Source organism: Microtus oregoni, unplaced genomic scaffold, assembly GCF_018167655.1.
Source record: "Microtus oregoni isolate MIOR12 unplaced genomic scaffold, Mior012 000054F_ref0000373, whole genome shotgun sequence".
NCBI classification, from domain to species: domain Eukaryota; kingdom Metazoa; phylum Chordata; class Mammalia; order Rodentia; family Cricetidae; genus Microtus; species Microtus oregoni.
In genome coordinates, this window is record NW_024543830.1 from 3765034 (window position 1) to 3786185 (window position 21152).

The following is a 21152-nucleotide window of genomic DNA, read 5'->3' on the forward strand; positions in this document are numbered from 1 at the left end:
TATTACTTCATACTTAGCAATATTCCATGGAAGGACTTGACTTCATTGAATTTTCACTCATCAATGTTGGGCATTTGAATATTTTCTGGATTGGTTTGCTCTGAGGAATGCTTCTATAACCCAGATGTCCCCTAGATACTCTGTGACCCTTAATTCTCATTTTGAGATTACTGCATCATTTGGAGACTGCAATTCAAGTTTCTGAAAAATTATACATAGCTTCTCACAGGGCTACACAATTTTCCCTCCTAGCAATATCTGAGGATCCTCATTTCTCCCAACACCCATCAGGCCAACTTTAACTCAGCGTAAAGAAGCTTGGAATGAAAGCAGCTTCTGAGCGCTGCAGACACAACATGCAGTGAGTGCTTTAGACGATGATGAGCCTGGGTGGGCTGCACTAAGACAGCCTGTTCTCACAGCTCAGCATGGCTATGGGACTTCTGCTGGGGGAGACACCTCTGCAGTTCAGCATCTCCTAAATGACAAAATCCACGCCAAGATCCAGAAACAAAGTGAACCAACTCAAGATTGGACAAAGGTGAAAGGAAAATGGCAGCAGGCAATGATGAGGAGAAGAAAACAGGATGCAGAAGTCGTTAGTGGGCAGTCACCTTTCACCCAGAGCAGAGAACGACACACATCCTCAACCAGGCTCTCCTGCTCTCAGGCACCTTGATTTGCCTCAGCACCATCTTTCTCACCTCCATGTCCTGCATTACCTTGGATTTCTAGAAAGGATTTCTTTGCAGATGAACATTTATGTCTCTACAAACACCTGACAAACTTTTAGCTGCATGAGTTTTGTGGTCCTTTGTTCTACTTAGCTGGGTGGACATGCCAAAGATGGGAGCTCCATGTACTCTGTGACTGATGCAAACTGATGCTGACCAGAGCAGGAACAGTACTTTCTATTAACACTGGTCTCCGTCATCCTTAAAGATGTCCATCATTCCATGAGTGGACACACATATAGAAGCTTAAACACATATTCTCAAACCCACAAAGATACATATAAACACAACACACACACAATAACACACACACACACACACACACACACACTCCTCCTGAACCCAGAAAAGCAAAGGAAAAGCCTACAATGTTGCAGCACCTTTCCTGCTGCAGGGGGAGGCAGCGGTCCTCAGTGCTGTCTCTCAGTGCACTTAGCACTGGCTTCTGCCCTAGTCAGAACTTCTTTCCCCTTCCAGGAAAGTTCTTCATCTCAAGACTCACTGATCATACAGGTGAGTGAAAAACATCTGCACACCTGAGCTTGACCACAAAAGACCAAGTCCCAAAGGAAGAAGCTGCACATGAAGCCTCTCGATAGCTCTAAGCTGACCCATTCTAGTTTCCTAAGGGACCTTACCCAGGCTACTCCAGAGAAGACCTTGATAGCACTAGAGAATGAGACTGACCCATGGTCATGACCCAACAACTTTGGACCATAACACGGGGCATAAAATATGAAAATAGAATCAGATCAGTCAGTAGGAGCCTAGTGAGGTCAGCACAGTGTTGTTCTGAAATGCAGCTCTCTGTACAACTATGAGGGGATCTGTACTAAGACATAACCATGCGCATGATAGAGTGAGCATCACAATGTCAGCAAAGAGACAGACTGCAGGTTCCTTGTTGTGAAGCCAATGAGACAAACGAGACATTTCCTGGGAGGTTGCCTCAGTTCGGTGAAAGGAAAGATCTACTTTTTATTTTCAAAATAGCTCTGGGGTTTGAATTTTCTTTTACAAAACACATTAGTTCCAAAATAGTTCTTTGTCTTCCTTATAAAACAAAGCAGTTAGCAATAAGATGAGACAGAAAAAGATAGGAATCTCTATCTGTGAGGAGACAGGAGATCCAAAGAGCTCTGGCCTGGTAGCTTAAGCAGAACAAAAATATTATGTTCTAGCAAACAAATGATCCCCAGGTCCTTGTCCTCACTCACTCACTCACTCACTCACTCACTCACTCACTCAAAGCTCTGTGATTCTCCCTATGTGGCTCCCAGGATAAAACCCTTCCTACCATACTGACATGTAGGTGTGTGATATGTGATTTACAAGTTTCCCCAAAGAACTGCAGCTTCTACCAGAGCAGGATGGTTTGTTTTCCAGTCAGGTTGTGTCTTCCCAGAGGTTACTCCCCAGAAAGACTTGTGACGATCCCAGAAATGAACTTTTAGATGGAATGGAGGTGGTCAGCTGGGTAACTGAGTGGACGGTTACATGACAGTGTACATATATGTGTGTGTGGTTAGATAGGTGGGCAGCTTGCTCCTGCTGGCTCAGCTTACCTGCTGCTGCTTTGTCAAGAGGTCATAGATCTTCTCATGGGCCTCCTCACAGAGCCTCTTTGTCTCCTCACAGGACTCTTGCAGGAAGATCTGCTCCTGCTGCAGCTTTCTGTTGTCCTCTCTCAACATGCCCACTTTTTCCTTCATCTGTGTCTTTTCCCTCAGAAGTCGGCTGTGGAGGGTGCTTAACCATCACAAACAATGATGAGCTCCAGTCCACCTCCATCTGCCACTCCTACCTACTAATACCACCTTCCCTGCAAGGTTCTATGTCCTCAGACAGTCCCAGAGTGCAGAACACATTAGCCATGCCAGTATCACCAAGATGATGTACCTCTGAGAACAGGATTCTGCACCCCTAACACATGCCGGTCCTACACTGATCATGGTTTTGGGAGAACATTATCAGGTATAGAGCAAATCTTCTGAGGGTGAACCGAGGACCCAAGAGGAATACATTCCACATCTGTGTCCCATATCAACAGGCTCTTTAAGTCCCTGTTAAAGTCCCAGACACCATTCATGGTGCAAACCATGTTTTCTATCTAGAAGTTCTGAGAGGTGACAGGATAGTGTTGGGAGGGGCTCTCAGACTCCTTGCAATTGGGAGAAATCAGTCTTGGAGGACAAGCTAGAAGCACAGCCCTCACTCCGGTTCAAAGAGAAATAAGTGCAGCAGCTGTCCTTCCCAAGTGCGGGGTCCCATCCAATCAGACACTCACCTGTATGAGATTGTCTTCTCAGTCAGCTCCTTGCACTTGCAAGAGTCCTCACTAATTTCCTTGGGGACTTTCTCCAGCTCTGATGTCTCCTTCTGATGATCCATTTTCAGCTCCTCTAGCTCAGAATTCAGCCTGTGGTAGAGCATGGGACCAGGAACAAAGAACCCCATGAACACAGTCATCAGAACCCCATGAACACATGAATTACGCCTGGGTCTTGGATTATCCTAGTGCACTAGATGTCATGTCCCGAATCCTAGGTACTAAGACCTGTTGATATTTATTAGACTTGATAAACTGCTCCAGGGCCAGAAAGGCAGAGCAGCAGGATGGAGACAGACAGGGCTACATGAGCTTCCTCATAGGCCTGGAGAAACAAACTAGCTCTTTATAAGATGTCCCAGGAGTCTGTGCTATGGGTCTGGGCCTACCTGAAAACTCTGATGTCATGTCTCCTGTCTTCAGAAAAAAAATATTTATTCTGTGTTCCTGTTATCACAAGGATACTCAGAACTCATAATCAGGATTTCCATGGAGGAGACCGTACAGTACAATGACTCTATAAACTCCCCCAGGGAATTCCATTCAGTCACCAAGGCGAGCACAAAGGATGAGGGCAGGGATGCTCAAAGTGAGACTCCAGGGCCTCAGCACTTATATCACCTGAGACTCTGAGTCAGACAGATCCTCAGCCCTGCCACCAATCTCTGACTCACAGGATCTGAACAGATACACACATGAACACACACACTGTCAGGGAACCCCTCAGAGACAGTACAGAACACACCAGACACCACAGCACAAAGGAGATTTATTGACTCAGAAGAGCAATCATGGAATAGGTACCTGCCTCTGAATCAGGCAAGAATTGAGAGCAAACAACCGGTATTTTTCTCAGCAGTGGATTTTTAAGAAGATAAGGGGAAGTCTGTGCTAGGATGAGTTGGTGAGACCTGATTGGACAGCTTAGCCAGAATAGCCAAATAGTGAATTTTGATTGCTGGACCTTGGTGTTTGGCTTCAGGAATGAGTCATAGGACAAATAATGGTATGAACCTTGAGGACAAATTTCAGAAATTCGAATTAACGTTATATCAAGTGAGAGGGAAGTGAAAAGGGCAAAATCTGCCACTGCCATATTGGCAATGTTTGGGCCTGTTAGCTCTTCACACACATAAACCCATACACAAGTAGGATGCCAGAGACATGCAGGTAGGTGGCATTATCTCAGAGTATAAGGAACAAGAGCAGAGAGATGCCGGGATGAGCTCCAGGTCTTCCAGTCACACACTGAGATAAACCAAGTGGGATCAGGCCCTGCTCCCAGAGCAACCAGCTAGAAATCCCCCAGTCAAATACAAAGACTCCCATGAACTCAGCACCCAGCATCTCCCACCACCTGTCCAGGCCTCTTTGAAATGCGTGTTGTGAGCTCACACACTGGTGCTCCATCCATAGAATGTGACTCAGGACGCAGGCTCTGCTTTTCATTGGGAGGAAGCAGAACAGCCTGTGCCCCCATCTCACTCCTACCCCGGCTTCAGTTCTGCCTCTCAGATGCACTCGGGAAAAGCACACTGGGTAGGAGGACACCTTGGAGGTGCAGCCTCAGGTGACATGAGGAATGCTGGGGTTGACATAGGGGGGTCAAGACAGTCACCAGAGAACTGGACATAATGACTACCTGTTGTTCAAATCATTGTTGGTATAGTTGGCCAGGATTGCACGAAGTTCGTTCCTCTCATTGGTCATCATCTGGAGCTGAAGGCTCAGTTCATCAACCTTGTTCATCTGCTGCTCCTGCTCAGTGAGGGAGGCTGAGGTCCGTGCCTTTCCAGTACTCCCTGTAGGTAGATAAACATCAGTGAATTTGTACAGTTAGATGGTACAGGACCAAGAGAGACCATGTTGAGTCCCCAGAAGAAGCCTGAGGAAGAGGGAACGCATGGAACCCACTGAAGTCCACAGAGAGCAGAACAACTATCCTCAAGTTGGGACCCATAAGCCATGTCTCCATCCCCAATCACTATTGCTCGATATGTCCATCAATGTTGGGAAATATTATTTTCAGGTGTATAACTTTCCTTTATGCTTCATTTGTTTAACTCTGTGAAGCTGTGTTACTGTGCTTTTCTAAAATACCTGATGGTCCTAATAAAGATATGGACAGCCAATTGTGAGATAGGAGCAGGGATAGGTGGTATTAGCAGGCAGAGAGTATAAATAGTAGGTGAACTCTGAGAGGAGAAGAAGAAGGAGCCCAAGAACAAGAGTGGAGGACTCCAGGGGTCAGACACCAGCTCACTCAGCAGCCATGGAATAAGAGTGGAAATAAGATTTACAGAAGAGAGAGATAAAAGCCCAGAGGCAAAAGGTAGTCTGGGTAATTTAAGTCAAGGAGAGCTGAGAAGAAACACGTCAAGCTAAGGGCAGGCATTCAGAAGAAAGAAGAAGCTTCTGTGTGTGATTTATTTGGGAGCTTGTCTGGGGGACGTTACTCTCCCTCTTTCTAGTGAAACACAAGCAAAAGAAATCCAGTGACGGTGAAGGGCAGGGCTGGAACTGGAACCACTGTGGTCCCTCGGTGCTTCCCACGCAGAGGCCGAGGGAAAGCAGAGGGCCCTCAGCACAGCAGTGGAAGCCTTGTCCATCCCTGGCTCTCTGCCACACACACCATCCGACATCCTCGACTTTGGGCCTGCTCTTTAGTAACTCAGAAAAGCAGAAGAGGACATCGCTTCCCAGGAACTCCCACCTCCTGAGTCCCACTCCTGAAAGGATCAACTAAAGCCTTCATCCTTCAGGAATCCCTGTCCCCTGCCCAGGACTCACTGCGCTTTCTCCAGAACCATTTATTCCTTGATGTGTGACTTGGAGACTGAAGGCCATCTTCCCTGTGCCTCTCTCTGGCCTCCCTGCGCTCTCCATCCTGTCTCCCAAGCAGCCTGTTGAGTCGTGTCAGCATGGCTGTGGGTGAACCACACAGGCACTGAACGAATGCCTCAAGGGCAGTTGGCGTTGCCACAACACAGGTGACATCACAGAATTCCAGGCTCTCCAGGATACAGTAGAATGTCCAGGTGGGGGACTGCTGATGTCATATGATACAGCTCTTAACCCCTGCTAACTACTTCACCCAAAAGTGACCTGAAACTAAGGTGCCATTTCCAAGAGCCTCTCTGGGGACACCGGGGAAGCCTTTAGGCACATTTTCTTCCTAAAGCCAGAAATCTAGCCCTCTGCTTCTCACGTTTTATGTGAAATTGAAAGCTCACTTCCCAACCGCTGCCCAGGGATGGCTTTTCCCTCCTTAAGATCCACACTCAAGTAACGTGAGAAACAAAGGATGCTTAGAAATGAGGTCAGGATAAAGGGAGTAGAACAGATGAGGTCTCTGAAGTGAACGAGCACTGGTGCAGATCCTCAGACTTTTAGAGACTGGAGGATTCAAAACAAAGAGAAGACACATAGGAAGTGATGAAAATTTCACTCAGAGTGTCACTAGAGCTCACTCAAGCTATGAAGTTGATAGAGAGGGTGAGACTAGCTCTTGGCAGGTCTACCTGGAACCACTGAGCCCAGGTGAGCCTTCAGATATTGAAAGCAAACAGTTGGAGAAAGAGTATGATTGCCCCAACCTTGAATCAATAGACTGAGGAGAGAGGAGTAGCACCCAGAGGTCAGTGTGCGCCATCTAGAGGAGGCATTAGCGATGGAGACACAAGCACACACACATACATAAATAGGAAAACCGGCACACTCACACACATATGTAAATAGAAAAACCTGTACATAATCACACAATTCCGTTGCAGAACAAGATGTAGATCACTGCTATGCTGTGTCAACCAGCAAACAAAAGCCAAATTCCTTCTCTGGAGGCACCTACTCCAATTCCCATGCTCTTCCATAGGTGGCGCTGCTAGCTTTGGTGCAAGATACATTAGGAGAGCATGGGAAGGGCAGGCAAGGGGAGAGACTCAGAGTTGTTGCACCATACAGGTATTTTATAGCCATCACCACCTTTCTACGTATCCTGACCATCCCTGTAAAGAGAAGCCAGTCCATGGTCAGCCTGGAATGCATGTTCTTCAGATATAACCTCTGCCACTGTTGACATCTGCAGATACCACTACATGGGACCTTGCCCCTCCCAGACTCTCCATCAATTCCCACAGTGTCCCTATCTGATAGTAGTGGCTGTCCAGCTCCTTCCCACTTTTGTGGAGTCTCAGGATCTGACCCTGTCTTTTTGCTTCCTCTCATGTCCACACTGGATGGTCTGTTACCAAACTAGCCCCAGCTGGCCTGTGGCTCACATTCCCCTCACATTGGTCCAACCACAATGTTCCTCGTATTCCTGGATCCTTCCAGCTGTGTCTGGTTCTTGCAGATTCCATGCTTTTCCACTTCCACACGTCAAAGACACATTGTGACATATAGATTTGTGGGTCTCTCCAGTCCTCAGATATTTCTGACGAGTCCTTCTTTGCTATAGCAGATGGTTTTCCCGACACCGGAGGACCCCGAGCAATGCCGAGGGCCTGGCCTCATCCATGCCACTAGTGTTCCATGCAAGAATTTGCAGTCAAAAATGGTCTGAACAAATCAGTCCTGTCCAGGCTGCCTAATAACTGTGTGACTGTGGGAATGCACCTTTTCCTGGCACCCCAGGTGGTTAGTGTCATTCACCTTCCTCGTGGACACATTCTCATGGTAGTGACCCAACACCAGACCCTGGGATGCTGGAGAGCTGTTCATTGACCGGAAGGAAGATGTGTGAGACACTAGCCTGTCATGCCAGTGTTGGGGGTAACAGCACAGGAAGATCAGGAGTTCCAGACCATCCTGGACTAAGAAACTTTGGTTCAAAGAAGACAGACAGACCAGGATGGGAGCTCAGGTGGTAGAGGGCTTCCCTAGGACATTAAACCCCAAGCTCCAATTCAGCACCATGTAAACATGCCTTGCCATCTAGGCAAAAAGATCACAGCTTGCATGTTAGCCTTAGCTGTATGGTGAGATGGAGGCCAGCCTGGGCTACATGGGAGCTGTCGAGATACAGAGATTTAAAGAGGGGAGCTGGCTTTTCAGGACACAGGCAGGTGACCCCAGACGGGAGATCTGCCATGAGAGATGGAGAGATGGGTGGCAGAGTCGGTGGCAGATGATAATTAGGGTGGCCCAGCACAGTCTTGGAGGGCTGCTGTCTCCAGGACCTTTCCTCCTTCTGAGGCTGAGCACCCACCAAGGTCCAGCAATCAAAGTCTTGAAGTCCAGTCATCCAAAGCCCCAGTTGGCTTACCAAATCTACCTGCCCAATTAAAATTAAAGACCTCATCCTAACATAGGGGTTCCCATTTTACCCTCATTAATCACCATTTTCCTATGTGCCATGTCTGTCTCCTCTCCATCAAGAGCCAGTCCTTTGTGCTTCCAGAAAGCATGCCTGTCTCCTTCCCTTGCCCCTGTCCCCTTCTCCCTCATTCCCTATCTCCTATATCTCGTTCTTTTTCCTGCCGTCTGTTCCTCTGGGGTAAATAAGTCTCTTGTTTGCTAAGAACTTGGTCTTGAGGGTCCTGAGTTGAAACTTTACCTTTCAGTGGGTGTTCAGACACTGCAGAAGAAATGGGGTTCTCATGGGCCCCATGAGTGTCAAGTCTGTCTTGTGTGATGTTTGCTTTACCATACACCCAGGTGGTCCTTGAGAATGAGTCTGATTGTGGAGGTGTGGACAGGTCAGCCCAGCACACAAAATGCGATGGCTGCAGGGGCAGGAAATTGATACTAGCCTGGGCTACATAGCAAGGCCCTGTCCCACACACAGTTATTTCAATTGTGATAAACACACAATTAAACTATCAGCTATTTTTAGAGGCACCCTTCACAACCATAAAAACATTTATGTTCATCAGAATCCTGGGGATATACATCTTTCACTCAGGAGACAGAAACAGGCAGATCTCTAAATTCCAGGCCAGCCTGGTCTGCATAGTGAGTTATGGGTTAGCTAGGGCGACACAGAGGGGAAAAAGCCTTCATATTAAACAACTAAAGAGACAGGTTTTTGGTTAAGAGCACTGGCTGCTCTTGCAGAGGATCCATGTTTGAATCCCATCACCTACATGGAGGCTCACACCTATCTAACTCCAGACCTTGGGGGTCCTCATCCCTTTTCTGATCTCCTCAGGTACCAAAATAACCATGAAGATTGCATACATGCTATGTGGTGTGTGTGTGTGTGTGTGTGTGTGTGTGTGTGTGTGTTCATATTGTGTCAGAAAAAAATAGTAAAGTTTCCATTAAGGCTGAAGACTTAAGTTCAATAACCAAACAGTACTGGTTCATTAAAAAAACAAAAAGGTTTTACCCTATGTGCCTGGACTATCTACTTCTGGGTTAACTACTATCTATCTATCTATCTATCTATCTATCTATCTATCTATCTATCTACTTTGGTTCTTGGCTACACAAGCAAGTGTTGGGTGTGGGTTTTCTTGTGGAGAGGGCCTTAAGTCAATTCAGACACTAGTTTGCTATTCCCACAGTTCTGCGCCACCGTTGTCCTTCATATTTTGTAGGCAGGACAGTTTGTAGGTCAAGGGTTTTGTGACTGGGTTGGTTGATGTCTGCTTTTCTCTTTGAATAGCGCTCAGAGTACCCTCCCTCACCCAAGAGACTAGAAGGTCGGGATGCAGCTTCCTGTATGACCCAGATGACTTCCCCATGTTCCATGTGTGGTGTTACCTCAGCAATGGGTCCTGTTGGCAATTTCTGGAGAGCAGCCCTGTCCTGTGTCTTAGCAGCAGCCTGGGTGGTTTGGAGATTTCCATGGGGCACCCTTGACCGACAACTGAATTGAATGCAGTCCAGTCCTACCACTGGAATCCTTGTCTGGTGAAGGAGATGGCCAGTTGAGACTCCATTACTAGGAGCCATCACTAGTAATGGGGGGAGGACACATAAAGGGAGGGCAGGACAAAGAAAACAAGATTTCCCACTAACGTGTTATTACTAAGACAAATACCAGATAGGAACATTCAGACCCTGCATCATGCTGACATGACCAAAATCAGGGGAAGGGGTGTTGCTCAAAGATGGTGCTTACTATGCCCTGGGCCTAGGCTGATTGACAGTGAAGGTGATTTTGTGAGTCCACCTGAGACAGCATGACTGACAGTGAAGACTCCAAGCAGCAAACTGTACTAATAGTTTTTGAGTTCCTCCATGTCTGCGGGACTTTAACTAGGGAGGCTGGAGTCTGTGTCAAGACATTAGCTAGGTGTGGGGTGCAGGGGACAAGAAAGCAGCATGCCAGATGGGAAGGATGTTGATTGCTGTGACTCGGATTCGAACCGAGGTTGCTGTGGCTACAATGCAGAGTACTAACTACTCATAGTATCGCAATGAGCCTCGCGCCTGATGGTGGGTGCTCACCAGAGTCTCAGTCAAGTTCAGATTGGCTCATGCCGGGTGGCTTTCTTTAGACCAGCCTGTTCTGCAGAAGTGATTTCTCCAAAGCTTATGCACTGTGAGCAGTACCGAGTGCAGGCATCTGTGCCTTGGTTGGATGGTGAGGGCAGTCACTAACTGAGAAGTCCATGGGTCGATGCCACTCTTGCAGGTGCAGTATTTCCCCCAAGCACATGAAAGCCCTCCATCGCCCTCCTCTCCGCGGTGGCTGGGGCACCTGGGTAGGGCACGCACTGCTCTGTGGTCCTTCTGAAGAACTGTGGAGCAAACCAGTGGCCCCAAGCCTTCCTTCCATCGATGCTGCTTACCTGCATCTCTTGGATTTATTTTGGTATTCCCACACCAAATGGGTTTTTTTAAATAACTTGGTTCTAGGGTTTTGTGTTTATAAATTACATATTGGTTGCCCTGTGATATGTATATCTTTAGCCAGTGGTGTAAAGTTTACCCGTTTTTTCCTGTGCTTTGGTGACTTGCTGTCCATAATCATTTTTTTTTTTATTATTAAGAAAGGAGTCTCAGCTGAGCGGTGGTGGCGCACGCCTTTAATCCCAGCACTCGGGAGGCAGAGACAGGCGGATCTCTGTGAGTTCAAGGCCAGCCTGGTCTACAAGAGCTAGTTCCAGGACAGGCTCCAAAGCCACAGAGAAACCCTGTCTTGAAAAAAAAAGAAAGAAAGAAAAAAAGAAAGGAGTCCCATTCTCCCCATTCCCAAATAAACCAGACAGCAGGTGGAGGTTTCCACAGGGGTCCCCTCTCTTCCCACACCAAATAAAAATTGGCTTTGTTATTTTCCCTGCCCACTCTGCTATCTAGAAAGAGCAAGGGCTTCTTACAACAAAAGGAGGATCCATAACTAACTAGGCTACATTATGGCCATGTTAAAGGCCTCCCATCTCCGCAGAGCTATAGGAATTATTCACTGATGGTCTCATCAGAATCTAGTCATCTCTAAGGGATCAGACTCCATCATCTCTAAGGGAAACAACCAAGCTGACCAAGCAGCCAGGGCAGCAGCCTTCCAGGCCCAGACTTACCTCAATCACCTCAGGGGGTTCATACAGTACGGCCCACATTCTCACAGTCACCACCTGACACTCGGCCAATTCTGTCCTACCTACATCAACTCTTCATCCAAATAGTCAGGCTCTGTCTCACTTTGTCAAGGCTCATCTCCAATCCACCTGGAAGACTTAAAGTTCTTAAAAATGATCACTGTGTCTTATAAAATCTGTCAAAGGTTAGATTCCAAGTCCAAGTATGGTAACTTCCCTTTTCCCACCCACCAGGTCAGGGTTTCCCTTCTAGGGACTGAGTGGCAGCTTGATTTTACTCATATGCCCACAGTCAGATGGGTTAAATAACTCTTGGTTTTGTTAGATACCATGTCTGGGTGGATTGAAGTGTTTCCTGCCACTAACAAGAGGGTCCAGATAGCTTTTGATGTTCTTCTCCAGGAAAATAGCCCCAGATTGGAATCCAAACCTCTCTTCAGTCAGATAATGGTCCAGGGTTTACCTCCCAGATCTCTCAAACTTTATCTAAGGCTCTTAACATTCCCTGGCATTCTCATATTCCATACTGTAGACCCATATTTCTACATGGTATGGCGACCAGAATCCCAGGCCACAGTTTGCACCTGCAGCACAGGAGGTGGTCACCTCCCTAACAAAGGGTCAGGATATGCTAATGTTGTTCTGCTCCTTCTTTGTAATGTGGAGGATGCTTGGGATAGAGATGCTAATTTGACCTATGTGACAGAGCTGGCATCAGTGCAGGAAGATAGGGAGACAAAATGGGCATAGAAAGGTGTGGTCAAAGGTGGGGACGAGACCAGAGACATTCGCCTGGTTACCTCGGAAGCAGAATGCCAATGAATTTCCCCCTCAGTTTATGTTCTGGTATATAAGTCTATTTGGAGAAAAAATGCAGAGGAATTTTCAGGATGTGAACTCAAGATTTCATGAGGGATTCCTGAGAATCTCCTTCCCGATAAAGCCATTTGAGTTGTGAGTTTATTCCCACGCCTCTCCTCAGGTCCAGGAGAAATAATTTAGGCTCCGGGCTAGCACCAGACCCTGACATAATGGTGCCCGTATGCAAGACTGATTGGTGAACCCCAAAAAACATGGAAGAAGTGACCAAACGTACAGAGGAGAACGTGAGGAACCCACGAGAAAAAAATTGCAGTATAGGTGCATATGTGAATAATGTGCACTCAGAAATAAAGAATAGAGTTTCAAGAAGTATAGAGAAGTGGGAAGTTTAAATCAGGAGCAAAAATTTGTAAATAATAAGTTTCATATATGGGATAAGGAAGGAGTATTCAGTAGCTATGTTGATAGCTAAAGGGAGTTAAACTGGAGCAGAAACAGAGGCAGAGAGATTTAGAGCCTGTAAGCATGCTAGCCGCAGAAATGCAACTTTTATCGCTAGCTAAACAGGTAGGAGAAGTAAAGGAACTATGGCATTTGGCCCAAGAATCGCCTAGGTTACTGCTAAGATTGAGACGCCAGGTGCCGGGGGCACACAGTAACCAGCTGAATCTAACCCACCTGCGGGAGTACGTTTAGAGAACAAATTTTACCCCACACAGTTGGTAGCCCAGAGTCGTCTAATAGAACAGCGGAGAGGATTCAGGAATTCTCCTAATTTTACGATTACAAGTTAAAATTAAAAAAACAAAGTTTAAAATCGGTATGACTATACACACCAGAGCTTGTGATGGCAGGCTGGCAGACGGAGGGAGCCTGTGTCCTGCCCCCTGCCAAGTGGCCTGGCTTCAGCAGGGAGTTGAAAGGCAGGTTTGAAAAAGTAGCCTCAGAAAGCTGCAGCTTCAGGACAATTAAAAATAAACAAGCAGGTTAAATATGCTTCTTTTTCCAGTTCACAATTTTGCTTCTTTGTCAAAAATCTGCTGTTAGTAGGCATGTGGATTCATACCCAAGGTGAACTGATACCAGTTCTTTTGATCCTCATACCTTCTCAATGTGTTTTCAGTACTGTGGCTCTGTAGTGAAGTTTAAAACCATGGATTGTGATGCATTCAGAAGTTCCTTGATTTACAGGATTTATAAGATTGTTTAGGCTACCCTGAGTATTTTTTTCTTACAACGTTGAAGATTGTTCTTTTGAGGTCTGTGAAGAATTTTGCTATAATTTTAATGGGCATTGCATTGAATCTGTAGGTTTCAGTAAGATTGTCATTTTTGCTGTGTTGGTTCTACCTTCACAAGAGAATAGGAGATCTTTCCATTTTCTGGTGTCTGAAATTTCTTCTTGAAAGATTTAAAATTCTTATCATATAGAATTTTCTACTTGTTTGGTTAAAGCTACTCCAAGATATTTTATGGTATTTATGGCTATTGTAAAGGGTGATGCCTCTCAGGTAACATATTGTAGAAGAGGTGCATTTTGGGTAGTTTCCAAATTCTGTCTATGACAAAGTAATTTTGCTATAAACATAGTTTGGCGCATGTCCTTATTGGTTGAGCATCTTTGTTGCATAGGCACAAAACTGGTATTGCTGAGTTTTAAGGTAGATAGTTGCCTAATTTTCTGAAAAATCACCATACTAGTATCCAAAGTGGCTGTGCCAGTTTGCACTTCCACCAGCAATGGAGAAGTTTTTTTTTTTCCTTTACCGCACATTCTCTTTTTTTTTTTTTTTTTTTGGTTTTTCGAGACAGGGTTTCTCTGTGGCTTTGCAACCTGTCCTGGAACTAGCTCTGTAGACCAGGCTGGTCTTGAACTCACAGAGATCCGCCTGCCTCTGCCTCCCGAGTGCTGGGATTAAAGGCGTGCGCCACCACCGCCCGGCTCCGCACATTCTCTTAAGCACAAATTGTCAACAGTGTTTTTAATCTTGGCAATTCCTACAGGGATAAGATGGAATCTCAGAGTTTTGATTTGCATCTCTCTAATGGTTAAGGATGTTATACTTGAGCATTTTTAAGTGTCTTTCAGACATTTTAAGATTCATCTGTTGAGAATTGTTGGTTTAGGTCTGTGCCATATATTTTTTATTGGGGACTCTGGAGACCCCCCCCCTTCCATCTTGGGACCTTCCTCCCTCAATCACCAGGATCTCAAATTTTATCACCAGGAGAAAAAATTTTTCTAGACACAATCTTCAGCATTGCCAGCATCTTGTCAGGTCCAAGCTGCCTGTCAGCCAGTTCCCCAAAGACCAGGAAACCCTGAAGTAACCAGCTACCCCAAGACGTGGTCAAGCATCCCACATCAGCAGAAAGTAGTCTTGTTAGACGTGATGCCCCATTCCTGCCCATCTGTTACCTTTAACCTCCCAATTTTCATAATAAATATAAGGGTGAAATGTTATCATTTCTATCACCCGTAGTTCTGCCAAAATGTCTAGACACCTGAAGCACTGGCACTTCTGGGTTCCAAAGCAAGGCACGCACCATCAAGTGTTGTGGCAACGTACATAGCCATCCAGGGCCTCAAAGCCTGTGTGATCTTGATCTACCCTGCAGAAGCTACAGCTATGTAAGCCACGTCAGTATGCACATATGCTAGGCGGTTTCAAAGCTGAACTCGCCCACTCCGTATTTTCTTCTCAGCACCAGCTCTCCCCAGGCCTGTGCACGCACGTGTCTTTTCCTCTCTCTAATAAACATCCTTCCTGTGTACACATTCACGGCTGTGGGATGCTTCAGATGTCATGTCTGTGATTTCCATGCCTCACATCTTGCTGCCTGACTTTTAACAACAGAGATGAAACAGGGCCAAGGAAAAGGATCTCAGGCCCAGAGCTGGGACCAAGCAATGGCCATCACCTTAGGGAGCAACACATTTCCGGGCCATAAGGACCTACCCGCACCTACCCGCACCTACCCGCGCCTACCCGCACCTACCCGCACCTACCCGCGCCTACCCGCGCCTACCCGCGCCTACCTGCACCTACCCGCGCCTACCCGCACCCTCAGAGAAAGCCCAGACATTGTATAGCTGTGGTTTCAAACCCACAACACGAGGAGAGGATGGCCCCAGTTTGAGTTTATTGTTAGGACTTGGAAACAGAGGTGATCTCTGTCCATTGCTAACTGTCCTGAGAGCGTCTGTTAGCTTGACAAGTTCAATTTTCTTTTATTTGGCTTCCTTAATGGTTAACAAATCTGCAGATAAAAAAATATGGTTGTCATTCTGTCTACTTGCCTTATTCCCCGGCAAAAATCACAGACAAGATCTAGACTGTAAAGCAGACTCGTAGGAGCGCTGGCTTCACACGGGGTCCCAAATATTAAAGGATACTTGAGGCTGAGACGTGGAGTCTGAGGACTCAGTAGAAGAAATGTTTTCTTAGTATTTGTCGTTATTATTAATGTGGGTGCTGCCATTCCTGTTTCGAGAATTGACATCAACAACTTCTCAGATAAATACGTTCTTTTTGTAGTGAGAGCGAAGCACATTTATCTAGATATTTTCTCATCACAGACATGAATGTGGTCCCTGTATTTATTATCACCAGTATTACTGTTGGAAGTCAGGCATGGTGCTACACATCTCTTAGCAGCATTTGTGGTGGCGCAGGCTTTTAATCCCAGCACTTGGAGGCAAAGGCGGGCGGATCTCTGTGAGTTCAAGGCCAGCCTGGTCTAAAAGAGCTAGTTCTAGGACAGACAGGCTCTGAAGCTACAGAGAAACCCTGTCTCTGGGGAAAAAAGAAAAAAGAAAGGAAAAAAATGAGGGTATTACTGAAATTTTGTTTGGGGGGGAAATTACTGGTGCCAGGAAGTAGTGATACAGGCCTTTAATCCCAGCACTCGGGAGGCAGAAGCAGGAGAATGGCCTGGTCTACAGAGAGTTTCAGGACAGCCGAGGCTACACAGAGAAACCCTGTCTTAAAACAATAAAACAAAAAGTTTAGAAATTGACTGTTTAGACAAAAATAGTAACAATAAATTGTGGGGTCTACAAACTTGGAAGAAGCAAACTTCACGGTAAGAACCGCATAAGCATGGGGAAGGAAGAACAGTCCTTGAGCACAGGCTGTGGGAAAGTAAAAGGTGGTGCTGTAAACCTTAAAGCAAAATTTCAAAATTTATCACGGCCAATGAGCCAATAAAATAGCGAAAATGTCATGAGGGTAAACCCACAAACTAAAAGCAGGACCCATTGCGAGAGGGGCATGATGTTTGCAGGTAAGTGGCGCGCATGAGCCTCAAGGGTCTGCAACTCTTTGGAGACCGTGGAGATTTCTCACGACGCGGGAAGAAAAGCCGGGCTGTAGGTGGCAGATAGACTTAGAACATAAATGTGCGTCCGAGAAAGCTAGCACACGCATGCGGAGAAGTGACTGCGTGTTCAGAGCACAGGGTGGGTGGGGCTGAGTCGGGGCTGGGGAGGGGGAAAGCAGGAGAGACACCATGATCAGGTGGGTGGGCTTTCCCAGGCTGAGGCTCACCCATTGCACTTGGGGTGTTCTAACCTCTGCGATTTAGCTCCCAAGTGCGGGAAACTGGACTGCATAATTTGTGGCCGTGGGGAACTGTGTTCGCTCTCTCCCCTAGTTTTCCTTGTAGTTAAAAAGAGGTGGTCTGATTTTGTTTGGGGGGGGGGGAGGCTGATGTTTAACTACAGCACTGCTCGATACGTGTTCTCTTGTGGATGCGCTTCTCCTTGCTTTCTTTTCCTTGCGGTGGTCATATTAATCCGAGTTCCATCTAACGTCCTGTGTGGGTGTACGTTTGATGTGTACAAAAGGAGCGAAAGCAATCCTAACGTCCCCCAAAGACGGTAAAGATGTTTCTGTCACTGGCAAGTGCCTGCTTTTGTTTGTCTTTTCCGGTCTGTAACGCTTGGAATGAGAATGTAATAAAACAAGCCAACAAAGGTTTTGCTTTTGAAGCTTTCGTGTATGAATATTTTGCCTACTTTGTACATGAAATACTTCTCAGTTGTAACACTGGTACCGTAGAGGTCGGAAGAGAATCCTTATGTGGGTTGAGAGAATGCTGAGTTAATCCTGGTGGGGACTGTAAGTTTTAACCAAGTGTGTAGTTGGCATTACAATAGTCCTAGGGCTCTGCGGTTTGTGTCTTCTAACCTATTTTTTTCCAAGTCTGCGTTTAGGATACTATTTAGTTGCTGTCCTCTACAAAATTGTCATCAGAAAGGATGGTTGCAGTGAGAGACATCCAGCTCTGAGACTTCTATTTGGCTCCATTAACTGCAGTTCAGGGATGCTGAGAAAAACCAGGACAGGATCCACAGACATGAAAAGCCTTCCAAATCATTCCACTATTTTTTTCTTTTTCTTTTCCTTTTTTTCTTACTTTTTTGTTATTGTTGTTTTTGGGTGGTGGTGGTGGAGAATTTTTTTTTTTTCCTTTTTAGGGACAGGGTTCCTAGACATGAAAGGCTTTTGTTGTGGTTTTTAAGACAAGGTCTCACTCTTCAGTTTTTCCTGGCCTGGAGCTCACTATGTAGGTAAGGATCATCTCAAACTCACAGAGATTCTCCTGTCTCTGCTGAGTTTAAATTTCCTGAATGCTGAAACTAAAGATGTGTGCTACCACATCCAGATTTACAGTCCATTTTAACCCCAATAAACTTGACAGTCACCTCCCTTTTCTGGATCTCTTGCAGCCTGGTGTTACCCTATAACTCAGTTACAGTCTAGAGCAGATAGGCAGAAGCCTCTGGGGATGGTACTCTTCCCTGAACAAACTGTTTGCATACCTTCTGCCTGCCCATCCTAGTCTCTTTTTCCTGCCCAGAATATCGGTATGAAGTCATCTTCTGCTATGAGAATAAAAACCTCAGGGTAAGGTGTCTGAACGGAAACAGGAAGACTCTGTTTAATTACAGCTGTGGTAGCGATATTCGATATTCACAAATTTGTGCCGGTACTCATTGACAAATGAGAGTACTTAGCTGTTCGAGCCATTGCTAATTAAGTTCACTGGTAACATTTCCAAAATCAGTCTGAAAGGATAGAGTACTGGTCCATTCTCTGGTCGCACAGAAAAATTGCGAGGGTGGCAGGCAGAAGAGGAGAAAAGAACAAGTTGCATTGGCCGGGAATCGAACCCGGGTCTCCCGCGTGGGAGGCGAGAATTCTACCATTGAACCACCAATGCATCCTCAAGAAGGCTTTGTGACAGCACATTGAGAAAACGTGAGAGAAACCACGTGTCTCAGTGAATTTTTACTGAAAACAGCTATGTAAACGTTTTCCTCATGACTTTTTGAATTTTCCATTCCTGACAAGGAAACACATGTCCTCCTACATGCTAGACTGTGATAAATCTGGGCCAGATTTGCCACTCAAGGACTTTCGGGGCATGACTTTCAGCTCATTAGAAAGGAAATGCTAATTCCGGTTCCAAACTCGTACGTGGCTCTGAAAAGCCTCCTTTTAAGTTTGCCAGTGTCCAAACCATGCTCAGTTCAGACGTCGTGGAAACACCCTGGATGTAGATCCTGGGGACAATTCTATACCACACCCTATCTGTGTGAATAGACGGAGGAACACCCTTCTCGGGCAGGCCTCACTCTCGGTCCACTGGAGTAGACAGGAAGAGGGAGAGGTGTGAACGAAGCCTGAGCCTACTTCCTCTCTGCATATGCTTCCTGGTTTGTACTCAGTACATCTCAGGCACCATCCTGCCCTCACCTCTATTAGGAATTGTGTCCCCTTGTACTGTAAGCCCAAAAGAACCCTTCCTCTCTTAATTTTCCTAATGTCAGGTGTTTGGTCAAAGCAACAAGGACAATAACCAATCCGAGGAATAATAGAGAAGGTTGTCAGCATGATAATTCTGCTTGTACGGAGAGAACATGCATCCCCACATCCAACACAGACAAAAGCAAGTCATAAAGAAAACAGAAGAGCACTGGGCATGGCTTACATCTTTAATCCTAGAATTTGGGAAGCAGATCTCCATGAGTTCAAGGTCAGTCAGGGCTAGGGCTACATAGAGAGACCTTGTCCAAAAAAAAAAAAAAAAAAAAAAAAAAGGAGAAAAGAAAAAGGAAAAAGATGAGGAACAAATGTCTGGGACCATCAAATTTCCCCTTTCTGTTGGACAAGCTGTTTGCAGGAGGGAGGTGGGCTGACTTCAGTCAGTCTTCTCTGGTCCTGTGCCAACCCCAAGGACTCAGTTATCATCACTGGGAAGCAACCATGGAATACCAGGCATGCCAAGGCCCAGGGAGCCATTTCCATCAGTGAAACAGAATCAGACATGTCCTGGGGTTAGCATTAGGAGACAGGACTTTCAGTTATTATGCCTAAATTCCATAGGTCCAGATCTTCAAAACGAGATTCAGAATGTGTAAAATCAACCAAGGGAGACAGCAGAGATTAAAAGTAAGATGTTAGAGAAGGCAGCTTCCCTAGAGAGATTAGTCGCAAGTTACACATCGCAGACCACCTGATCAGGGAAATATATCCTTGAGCAATTGAGAATGTCCAATCTGGGGCTGGAGATGGCTCAGGGGTTAAGGCCACTGACTGCTCTTCCAAAGGACCCATGTTCAATTCCCAGCATCCACACAGTCACCCATAACTCTTACTCCAGTCTCAGGGTCTGGTGCCTTCTTCCGGCCTCCTAGGGCATCAGGCACACATGGGTTGTGCATTTATATATGTTGGCAAAACCCTATACATATATAAAAAACTTAAAAATGTAAAAAAAATATTCAAACTGAGATTTAAGGACAAAAAAGAATTTTTAAAAATGGACAGATGCATGAATTCTAAGACAAACTTAAATGATCTAATATGGGAAAACTGGGCCTCATGAAAACTGTGGGTAGAGGAGAAGGAAAAATGTTTGAAGAAACAATGGCTGAAAACCCCAGCCATGGCAAAGATTATAGTGTGGAGTATCTGCCAGAGAAGATTACTCTGGTGTGGGAGGTCCTTCTCAAACACCAGAGTTTGTTGCTCTTATTGCTTATTGAATAAAGAACTGCTTTGAGCCTATGGCAGGGAAGAACAGAACTAGGCAGGGAAAGCTAGGATGTATGCTGGGAGAAAGAAGGGCAAAGTCAGAGAGAAACCATGGAGCTGCCAGAGATAGACACCAGAACTTTAGCCAGTAAGCCACAGCCACATGGCAATATACAGATAAAAAGAAATGGGTTAAATTAATATAAGAGTTAGCCAATAAGAAGCTAGAGCTAATGGGCCAAGCAGTGATTTAATTAATACAGTTTCTACGTGATTATTTCGGGTCTAAGCTAGCCAGGTAGCCGGGAACCAACAAGCAACCCCTTCTCCAACACTACTCAGACGTGGGTTTAGACCAATAGAAAGGCATTAGTAAGCCAGGCATGGTGGTGCAGGCCTTTAATTATAGTACTTGGGGAAAAGAGCCAGGCGGGTCTCTGTGAGTTTGAGGACAACCTGATCTATAGAATGAGTTCCATAACAATTGTTACACAAGAAAAGCTCTGTCTCACAAAACAAAAACAAGAAAGGAAGTCATGATGGGTGTTCAGGATCCCAGTGTAGATGGAACCTTTCTCAGGGTGAGCTTTTAAGCACAAAAACCTCATTCTGGGGGTGACACGCCTAAGTCAACAAGAACAGTTTGCAAGAAGCAGAACCACAGAATCTGAAAAGCAAGGTTAGTACATTTAGAGACTTTCTCAGACCTGTGGACTTTGATGGACTAGGTCATTGT

The 21152-nt window shown here is 45.8% G+C and overlaps 2 non-coding genes across 2 annotated transcripts; one reads left to right on the forward strand and one right to left on the reverse strand.

The window, feature by feature from the left end:
• The first annotated feature begins 16866 nt into the window (after positions 1-16866).
• Positions 16867-17025, forward strand: LOC121438105. Its single transcript, XR_005973052.1, has one exon. It is a non-coding gene; the product is annotated as a U1 spliceosomal RNA (small nuclear RNA).
• Positions 17026-18528: 1503 nt separating this feature from the next.
• On the reverse strand, positions 18529-18599 carry Trnag-ccc. The gene has a single exon. It is a non-coding gene; the product is annotated as a tRNA-Gly (tRNA).
• Between the last annotated feature and the right edge of the window lie 2553 nt (positions 18600-21152).